The sequence below is a fragment of the Lipotes vexillifer genome, unplaced genomic scaffold, assembly GCF_000442215.2.
Source record: "Lipotes vexillifer unplaced genomic scaffold, Lipotes_vexillifer_v1.1 scaffold528, whole genome shotgun sequence".
NCBI classification, from domain to species: Eukaryota; Metazoa; Chordata; class Mammalia; order Artiodactyla; family Lipotidae; genus Lipotes; species Lipotes vexillifer.
The window spans coordinates 1,779,124-1,790,689 of NW_006794582.1; positions in this window are offsets into that span (position 1 = coordinate 1,779,124).

Sequence of the window (11,566 nt, forward strand, 5' to 3'; positions counted from 1 at the left end):
TGTGGGATCTTCCTGGACCGGGGCACGAACCCGTGTCCCCTGCATCGGCAGGCGGACTCTCAACCACTCCGCCACCAGGGAAGCCCTGGATTGTTTTTATAATTTAAAAAATTAAGCACTTAAATTTTAAAAATGCAGAAAGCTTAGCACATAGAAAGACCAAGACTACAGAACAAAAAGCAGACAACAATAACAAAACAAAATAATAAATCATCACACCTCTGCAGACTGCCACTGTCAATATTTTGGTTTCTTGTGTGTGTGGTTTTTTTAGTAAAGAATATATTGTTACTCATCAGGGAAATACAAATTAAAACCACAATAAGATACACACCTACCAGAATGACTAAGATGAAAAAGACTGACAATGCCAAACGTTGGCAAGGATATGGAGCAACTGGAACTCATACCTTCTGATGGAACTATAAACTATTTTAACTACTTTGGAAAACTCTTTGGCAATATCTCCCGAAGATGCCTCCCCTCATGCCTGCCCCGTGACCAGGAATTCTATTCTTAGGTTTGTTCTCAAGAGAAATGAGTACACATTTCTGCCAAAAGACATGTTCATAGCAGCATTATTCATAACAGAGCCAAACCAGAAACAACCTAAATGTCCATAACATAAGAAAAGATACATAAATTGTGGTATCTGTATATAGTGGAATACTATATGACATTAAAAAGAACAAAGTACTCTTACATGCATCTTCTGATTACCTATTCATAGTTAACAACCCTAAGACTTAGTAGCTTAAAACAATAATGATCTGTTTGCTCTGGATTGTGCAATTTGGTCAGGAAGTACTTTTCAAATGCTGAATAATTCTCTTCTGTACAGGGCATGGCTCTGCTCCAGAATCCTAGGGGTCTGAGATGAGGCTCTGCCACTGGGGCTTTTGGAGACTTTACACTGTTTACTTATTGCCCATGGATATTTCTAGTATCGTGTGATATGCCGGGTCATACATCCCAAGCGCTTGCCCCATATCAAGTACCTATTGCAGAGCCTCTTTTGCTCTGGACTTCACTTAAACAAGTCATAGAGTATATGGGCTGGATCAGTATTTAGTATACTGCCTCCAAAATCCTTATTGGCCACCAGCGCTATGTCTCTTTTTAGTGGTAGGATGTCCACAGTATAATAACTTGTCCTTTACCATAGAGGGAGTGTCTCAGCATGCTCCAACTCATTTGACCATTTAAAACTTAACTAATGGGGCTTCCCTGGTGGTGCAGTGGTTAAGAAACTGTCTGCCAATGCAAGGGACACAGGTTCGAACCCTGGCCCGGGAAGATCCCACATGCAGTGAAGCAACTAAGCCCATGTGCCACAACTACTGAAGCCTGTGTGCCTAGAGTCTGCACTCCACAAGAGTAAGCCACCGCAATGAGAAGCCTGTGCACTGCAACAGAGTAGCCCCCGCTCACTGCAACTAGAGAAAGCCCGCGCACAGCAACGAAGACCCAACACAGCCAAAACTAAAAACAAACAAATAAATTTATTAAAAAAAAAAAAAACTAACGTGATAGGTTTCTGAATTTTTGTGGGGAATGTGGTCATGACCCACTTTTTTTTGGTTGTGTTGGGCTTTGTCTTCGTTGCTGCGTGTGGGCTTTCTCTAGTTGTGGTGAGTGGGGTCTACTCTTTGTTGCGGTACATGGGCTTCTCATTATGGTGGCTTCCCTTGTTGCGGAGCACGGGCTCTAGGCATGCAGACTTCAGTAGTTGTGGTGCGCAGACTTCAGTAGTTGTGGCTCGCGAGCTCTAGAGCGCAGGCTTAGTAGTTGTGGCACATGGGCTTAGTTGCTCTGCGGCATGTGGAATCTTCCCGGACCAGGGCTCGAATCTGTGTCCCCTGCGTTAGCAGGCAGATTCTTAACCACTACGCCACCAGGGAAGTCCTCATGACACACTTTTGATCTGCTTTTCTGATATGGATTGGGAAGAATGCATTGGCCATATTCTTAGCTTCTTACAGTCAGAGGCCGTGGAGACTATTCTAGTAAAGATACCATATCTGATATAATGGCTGCAATTAGGGCTGCCTCATGGATAACCGGACCAGGAATCTGTGTCCCCTGCGTTAGCAGGCAGATTCTTAACCACTACGCCACCAGGGAAGTCCTCATGACACACTTTTGATCTGCTTTTCTGATATGGATTGGGAAGAATGCATTGGCCATATTCTTAGCTTCTTACAGTCAGAGGCCGTGGAGACTATTCTAGTAAAGATACCATATCTGATATAATGGCTGCAATTAGGGCTGCCTCATGGATAATCATCAATCACCATGTTACATTTGGTTTCTGTAAGAGCAAGATGGGGGGGTAGATTGGGAAACACTCTGTGTCCTTTACGTTTTTGAAGGTAGGACTAACCTTTGTAATTCCACCAGGGATGTGGTATTGCTTCTGATTTACTATCTTGACCAGTGGGATAACTTAAGAGACTGCTACTCAGTCCTTTCCCTAATGGCTCTTATTCCACAGATTAGGGAACCAATGTGAGGGTTCTGTTAGCTGCTAAGTACATCCACACCAATTTGCATTCAGGGGCTAGGAAATAGCCACAGACTCGTCGGACCCATCGGACTCTGAGAGGGAGCCACTCTGCACGGCTGTGGGATCTTAGTTCCCTGACAAGGAATTGAACCCGGGCCCTCGGCAGTGAGAGCACAGAGCCCTAACAACTGGACTGCCAGGGAATTCCCCAGGATGTTTAATCTTGAATCAAGAGAGAGGCCTCAATAAACACTCTCTTTAGCCACCTTGTATTCCTCATCTCGCCCAGCCCCAGTCCCATACCCCTGAGAGCTCCTCCATGTGTTTCCCTGTTCCTACCAATACATACCAGCCACACCTGTAGCTTTTTGCTAAGTTGTTTCCTCCAGTAGCAGGGACTGTACTTTCCTGCTTGGGCAATGCTGAGACCTGACCCAATTATTGGTCTAAGAGAAGTGGCTGGCAAACCCCTACTCTGTGGACCAGCTGACCATTTTGGTATAAAGTTTTACTTCAATGTAGACACACCCATTTGCTTGTTGCCTATGGCTGTTTTTGCACTTTAAGTAGTACAAAAGCAGAAATGAGTAGTTGCGACAGAGACCACTTGGCCCACAAACCTAAAATATTTACTCTCTTGTCCTTGAGGTGTTTTGCTGACTCTTGTCTAGAGGCAGAGAGGGGAGGTGGGGTGAATCTTCATGTGACGGGAGAGTGTTCCCCTCTAGAGAGGGAGGGGGCATTCTGCAGGCCTGGAGGGCTCAGGGGAAGCTGGGAGTGTAAGGTTCATCCTTACAAACATCTCCATTCCAGGACTAAGCACCCCACTCTTCCTTTGCCAGCTGCAGCTGTGCATCTTGTCTCTCTTGCAGCTCCACCACCTTTATACCAGATCCTGGGGCTGATTACCAGCACAGACTGCTCTTGGGCCACAGCAGATGAGGGCCATTTAGAATGCTCTGATGGGGGTCTCCTGTTCCACACAGCCTGCCCTGAGTTGAGTCTGTGATTCTCCACCTTCAAGACTTCTAGGGCAGTCAACAGAAGCCAGCCAACCCTGCAATCCTCATAATTACCATGGCCCCATATCTTTCTGTACCTTTCCCCAGTCCGCCTCCCACAGCTGGCTCTGTCACCATGAGGCTGCAGCCTATGTGGGGTTAGGGGTTATCACTGCCCCACTCACTGCTGGCATCGGGCCTCCATTGTCATCTCACTGGTGAGGGATCCATTTTCAGAAGCCCACCTGCCATTTCCGCTACCAACTTTCTTAGACTTTTTTTCCCTCAAAAGCAACCTGAGACAAGGACGTGTGTGTAGGTGGTTTACTTGGGAGGTGGTCCTGGAAGCACAAGCGGGAGAGCGGAGAGTGCGGGACAGGAAAGGAGAAAGCCACTGGAGGTGCTGGCGAGCAAGTTCTGCTGTGTCCACCTGGGAGGTCTGAGGAGACTGTGTGGAATGCGCCCTAGGATTGTCCCTGGGGGTACTTGCCTGGGTATCTCTCGGGTACTTAACCACTGACGCCAGCCATGGCTGACTGAGGGCAGCCTCCAGGAGCGAGGTTAGGTTGCTCCTTGGGTGGATCTAGTTCCTGTGATGCCAGAGAAAACCAGAAGGATGCAAGCATTTGAGGTGAGAAGCTATATCCCTGCCAGGAACTATTAATCAAAACTTCCAGTGAACACAGACATGGGCCTGGGGATGCAGGTGGGGCATCAGCAGTGGCTGCTATAACTATCCTTCAGCCAGTCTAGTGCCCGGGTGAGCAAGGTGGCAAAAATCACTGCAGCTTTACCCCCTCCCACCCAGCTTACAGAAATACGAGCACCATGAGGGTTGGTCTTTGCCTCTTGTATTCACTGCTGTATCCCAACACCTAGAAAGTTCCCAGCACATCATAGGTGCTCAATAAATATTTTTTGAATGATTCACCGCGGCTTGAATTTCCGTCTTGACCTGAGCATTTGTCTCCCAAACTCCACCCCAGCCCCAATCCTCAACCCTATCCCCCCACCATCCCAGCTCTCACTTCACTGCCCCTCATCACTCGACAACCAGTCTGGCGTGTGAACAAGGCCACCTGCAAATTGCTAGGACGGAGAAGTTGGAGGTTCTCTCAGTCTCCTTTTAACAAGCACAAAAGTAACAACAGCTGACATTGATTATCATCTGCCTAACACGGTTCCAAATGCTTTATATGGGTTTATATAGCACTGAATCCTTACAATACACAACCAAGGTGGCCACTATTATGACCTCTGTTTTACAGATAAGAAATTGAGGCAACAAACCTTTACGTCACTTGCCTGAGGTCACACCCCTGTGAAGTGGTGGGGCACCAGGATATTCAGGCTGATGACCCAGGTCATATTGCCTGCTCAGTAACCCAAAAAGGGAAAGTGCCTCACCCAGGGCCACTGCTGCCATGACAGCTCTTCAGAGGAGGCTTTAGGGCACCTGTCTCCTTCTGTGTCCCTCCTCAGTCTTTGATGTAACTTAGGTTTTCTCAGTCTTAGGTAAAGCATGCTGTGTAAATGCAACTTCGAAACTGGTTCCCTGGCCTTGCTTTCCCCTGAGATCACCAGCCCGCCTAAGCTTGCTCTAAAGATAGTTTGGAGCCGGCAGCTGGAGGCAGGGGGACCCAGGTCTCTCAGTTTGAGCCCCAGCTCTCACCACTGTACCCCAGAACAGCGAGTATCTTGCTTCAAGATTTACCAAATCGTGAAGTGAATTTGAACATCTTTAGGGAATTGAAAATTAGTGAGCGTGAAACTTTCCCATTCACAAAACGGTCTCACTGTCTTTGATCCTTGTTCATTCATTCGGTTTCTGTAAAATTATTTTCTGAGCTCAGTCCAGTGACACTATTTTAAAATTAGTTCTACTGTTTCCAAAAAGGCCTGGATCTAACTTTTTTCCTAGCACCAGGCTATGTCCTCCAGTCAGCTGGCTCATGGGCAGGTTTTTCCTCTGCCTGGTGTGGAGGGCGAGGCCAGCCTGAGCTCTCACCACCTACAGACTCAACTCTGTGACACTCAGGTTCCATCAGAGAGGGCTGTGACCTCCCCCAGCCATCTCTGTGCCCCTTTATTTCCATAGTTGGGAGGTGGGGGTGTGGGGGGGGTGGGGGAAAGTGAACTGGGGATTTCTTGAGATGCTGGGGACTTGGTCTTAAAAATCCAAACTCACTCTATTCTCAGAGAAGTGGAGAGAGTCCCTCTCTGGAGATAAAAAGGTCCGGGATTTGTCGCAATCGCCCAAATGCAGAAGCAAACACTGCTGGCCCTCCTTCCGGAATATATCCAGAGTCCAGTCGCCTCTCATAGTCACCTCACGGCTGCCCTCCTGGTCCAAGCCATCACTTGTCTGGATGATTGTAACAGCCTCCTCACTGGTCTCCTGCTTCTTTCTGCCTTTGCCTAATACAGTCTATTCTCCACAATGAAAGTAGCCACAAGGATCCTTTTCAAACTTCATGACACAGGATCATGTCATCCTCCAAATGCCTTCCATCTCACTTATAACAAAAACTTATGTCCTTACATGGCCTACAGGTCACACTGTCTGTCATCTCTGGCCTCATCTTACTCTACCCTCCACTACCTGCTCCAGCCATACTGGTCTCCTCACTGCTCCTCATGTACACAAAGCAAGCTCTTGCCTCAGGGCCTTTGCAGTCACTGTTTCCTCTCCCTGAACATTCTTCTTCCAAAACGTTTTTTTTTTTCTTTTTGGCCACGAGGCTTGCGGGATCTTAGTTCCCCCGACCAGTTATCGAACCCGGGCCCCCTGCAGTGGAAGCGTGGAGTCCTAACCACCAGACGACCAGGGAATTCTCCCAAAATGTCTTCCTCACATACTCTATTCCAATATCACCTCCTCAGACAAGCTTCCTCTGACCACCACTCCCCTATCTGAAATATACCACCCACCATTCTATCCCTTCACTCTGCTTTACTTTTCTTTATAACACTTACTGCTACCAGACATTATATTACACATTATATTACACATGGTGTTTTTCCTATTTTTTTCACCGGGGCACGAATCCATGTCCCCTGCATCGGCAGGCGGACCCTCAACCACTGCGCCACCAGGGAAGCCCTTTTCTTCACTTTTGTATCCTCAGTGCTGGCTCATATTAGACACTCAATAAATATTTGTTGAATAAAAAAAATCAGTGTTTTATTTAGCTCAATAAAGCCACAGAAACTCTGAGTATCAATTTCTCAGTGGTAAGAAGGAGGTGAAAAGGATGGTTGGTTGTGAGAATATCTATTTATTTAGGAATTAAATTGATTAATTTTGAAATCTTTTTATTTTGAAATTGTTTCAGACATACAAAAAAGTTGCAAAAATAGTAAAATCATTTCCACAGGCCCTTCACCAACAGTTCCTAAATGTTAACATTTTACCACATGTCCTTCATCATTCTCTCTTGAAGGAGAGAATGTACAAATGTACAAAAATTATTCTTAAAATAATGTACAAATTATTCTTAAATTTATTTTATTTTATTTTTTATAGTTGTATTAAATTCATTTTTGAATGGGTAATGTCTAACGATGGTACAAAATAAACAGTGAAATATAAATCTCCCTCCTTGTCCATTCCGACACTTGTCCCTCACTGCTACCAGTTTCTTGTCTATTCTGTCAAAAATATCCTATGCATTTACAAACATATATGATGGCATGTGCATTTATATAGCATAAATTTCATCCACAAACAAACACTTTTTTCTTCATGCAAAACTATACTCAACAATATCTTTTAGAGGGTGTGGAGAAAATGGAACCCTCTTGCACTGTTGGTGGGAATGTAAATTGATACAGCCACTATGGAGAACAGTATGAAGGCTCCTTAGAAAACTAAAAATAGAACTACCATATGACCCAGCGATCCCACTACTGGGCATATACCCTGAGAAAACCATAATTCAAAAAGAAACATGTACCACAATGTTCATTGCAGTACTATTTACAATAGCCAGGTCATGGAAGCAACCTAAATGTCCATCGACAGATGAATGGATAAAGAAGATGTGGTACCTATACACAATGGAATAAAAAGCCATGAAAAGGAACGAAACTGGGTCATTTATAGAGACATGGATGGACCTAGAGTCTGTCATACAGAGTGAAGTAAGTCAGAAAGAGAAAAACAAATATCGTAAATTAAGGCATATATGTGGAATCTAGAAAGATGATACAGATGAACCTAACTGCAGGGCAAGAATGGAGACACAGGGACTTCCCTGGTGGTGCAGTGGTTGGGGGTCCGCCTGCCAGTGCGGGGGACGCAGGTTCGAGCCCTGGTCCGGGAGGATCCCACATGCTGTGGAGCAACTGGGCCCGTGCGCCACAACTGCTGAGCCCGCGTGCCACAACTACTGAAGTCTGTGCGCCACAGCTACCGAAGCCCACGTGCCTAGAGCCCGTGTGCCACAGCAAGAGAGGCCATTGCTGTGAGAAGCCCGCACACCGCAGCAGAGAGTAGCCCCCGCTCACCTCAACTAGAGAAGGCCCGTGCGCAAAAACGAAGACCCAACACAGCTAAAAATAAATAAATAAATAAATTTATAAAAAAAAAAAAGAATGGAGACACAGACATAGAGAATGGACTTGTGGCCATGGTGGGGAGCGGGAAGGGGGTGAGATGAATTGGGAGATTGGGATTGACATATATACACTATCATGTGTAAAATAGATAGCTAGTGGGAACATGCTGTATAGCACAGGGAGCTCAGCTCGGTGCTCTGTGGTAACCTAGATGGGTGGGATGGGGGTGGGGAGGGAGGTCCAAGAGGGAGGGGTTATATGTATACATATAGATGTTTCACTTCTTTGTATAGAAGAAACTAACACAACATTGTAAAGCAACTATACCCCAATTAAAAAAACAACAACAATATCTTTTGAAGGTCATTCCATATCAGTCTACCCGGATCTTTCTCATTTTCCATCATATGCATGTATCAGAACTTATTTAACTAGTTTCCTGTTGGTGGAAATTTAGGTTGTTTCCAATCCTCTGCTACGACAGACAATGCTGTAATGAATATCCTTTTAAATCGTCATTTTGTACATCACCCGTAGGACAAATGACTAGAACTGAAATTGCTGAGTAAAAAGCTTTTTGCATTTTAAATGTTGATAGATATTATCACATTACTTTTCATGAAAGGTGTACTGGTTTATGTTCTTACAAAAAATCTGTGAAACTGTTTTTCTACATCCTTTACAACATGGTACGTTATTTTTTTGTTTCTTTGTTTTGTTTTGTTTTACCAACTGGATAACTTAAAATACTATCTCATTGTAGTTTTATTTTTTATTTATTTTATTATGAGTGAAGGTAAACATTTTTTCATGTGTCTAAAAGCCATATTTTTTCCCATGCGTTGTCTATTCATATATGATAATTTCTCTAATGCATTATTGGTTTTACATTGATCTGCAAGAGCTCATGATATAAAAAGGAAATTACCTTACTTTCTGTGCTATGTGAATATTTTTTCATAGTTTGTTTGCCTTTTTATTTGTCAATGGTAAATTTTTTTGTTCTTGCCATTCATTTGTTTTCTTTTTTTCTTTAAAAATTTCTATCTGGTGGATTGCCTCAGTCTTTTCTTTTATGGTTTCTAATGCTTTTTGATATGCCTGGAAAGGCCTTAAATGCTCCAAGATTATGTTTTAAATTATCCAATAATTTCTTTTGGCATTTGTTCAAACATACACAAAAGTAGAGAGAAGAATAGAAGGAGCCGGAGTTACCCTCATCAACTTCAACAGCAGTCAGAATAGGGCAGGGCCAGTCTCATTTCACCTACATCCCACACATTCCCCCATTCCTTGACTATTTTGAAGCAAATTGCAAACAACACATAATTGTATGATTTTTTTAAATGCTGAAACTTTTGACCTGGAATTATTTTAGAGTTAGAGCTCCAACTTTGTTTTCTGCAGATACCTAGCCCATTCTTCCCACAGTTTACTGAATAAACCATTGTTTCTCCATTGATTTTTTTTTTGCGGTACGCGGGCCTCTCACTGTTGTGGCCTCTCCCATTGCGGAGCACAGGCTCCAGACGCACAGGCTCAGCGGCCATGGCCCACGGGCCCAGCCGCTATGCGGCATGTGGCATCTTCCCAGACCAGGGCATGAACCCGTGTCCCCTGCATCGGCAGGCGGACTCTCAACCACTGTGCCACCAGGAAAGCCCTGGTTTATTTTTTTAAGTTTATTTTTTAAACACATTATTTACTTGTTTTGTGTTTGTTTGTTTGTTTATATTTATTTTGGCTGCACTGGGTCTCAGCGGCAGTGCGCGGGATCTTTGTTGTGGCATGTGGGATCTTTAGTTGTGGCATGCGAACTCTTAGTCGCGGCATGCATGCAGGATCTAGCTCCCCAATCAGGGATTGAACCCGGGCCCCCTGTATTGGGAGCACGGAGTCTTATCCACTGGACCACCAGGGAAGTCCCTCTCCACTGATTTGAAATGCCACCTTTATCATACAATAAATTCCCATATATAGTGAGTCTGTTCCTTTCTATTCTTATTTATTTATTTATTTGTGGCTGCATTGGGTCTTCATTGTTGCTCGCAGGCTTTCCCTAGTTGCAGTGAGTGGGGGCTACTCTTTGTTGTGGTGCACAGGCTTCTCATTGCGGTGGCTTCTCTTGTTGCAGGGCACAGGCTCTAGGCTCGTGGGCTTCAGTAGTTGTGGCATGTGGGCTCAGTAGTTGTGGCTCACGGGCTCTAGAGCACAGACTCAGTAGTTGTGGTGAATGGGCTTAGTTGCTCCGTGGCACGTGGGATCTTCCCAGCCCAGGGCTTGAACCTGTGTCCCCTGAATTGGCAGGTGGATTTTTAACCACTGCGCCACCAGGGAAGTTCCCCTTTCTATTCTTTATTTTGTCCCATCAGTTCATCCATTTATATTTATGCTCCAGTACCACGCAGTTCTGATGGATGTAGCTCTACAATATATATTTGGTGTTAGGTTAGACATTCCCTAAAAGATGCTTTGGGTGTGGGCCTCCCCTGGATTTTGAAGACGTGGTCTGAGAATGAGGATCTGAGGTAAGGCATAGTGTATACACTCAGCTTTAACCGTAACTGTGCCCTTCAACACTTTGGCTGGGAAAAAATGAGACATCACTCTGGCAACCAGAGACTCGGGTCCAGGTTCTGTCTTTGCCACTGAGAACTGGATGACCTTACCCTGAAGAGCTTCTGTGGCCTCCCCACTAGCTCCAGCTTTCTCCAGTTCTAAGACTGTAGGGCTAGGGCTCCTTGGGAGTACCAGGCAAGATGGTGAAAGTGTAACCAGTGGTCACTTCAACAGGAAGTCCCATAGATTAACACAGGAGGTTGGCTCCCCGGGGAACGGAAAGAGTGATTAAGCAAGACACAAGACTGTTAACAGTTCCAGAGTTCGTGGGCTCTTGGGGGCAGTGGTTGCCTCATTACCGGGTCCAGGAGGCACGGGGCTGCATGCACGATTGGGAGCCTCTGAGAGGTGGGAGCTACCCTGGAGTTGCAATGCTTCTTTTCTTTGGCGGGGTGAGGATTGGGGAGGGAGCTGTGGTCCCCACCCAGCTCCTGGAACGAGGTGCAAAGGGCTAAGCTCTTTTCTCATGAATTTGGACCTCTCTGCATCTAGCAGAAGGCACTTGGGCAGGAGACTTGGATAGATTACCTACCCTTAAATGGCCATGTGACCCTGGGCAAGTCACCTGGCTTCTCAGAGCCTCGGTTTCTCTATCAGGTTAGTGGGGGGAAGGGAGAGGATAAATATACTAGGAGGTCTCTGAGACCCACTGACATGGACAATTTGGGTTCTGTGACTATCACTATTACTTGTAGTTATTGTAGTAGTTGGAGTGAAGCGCTGACCCAGTTCCTCAGCCCTTTGGAGAGAGAATGATGGAACTGGGAGAGGCCCTAAGGCAATCACAGGTGCTGTGATTCTGTCCCTGTCCCCTACAGCATCCTTCTTACAAGACTCTCCACTTCCTGAGGGAAAGCCTGTGGTGCCTGCTTGCTGAACC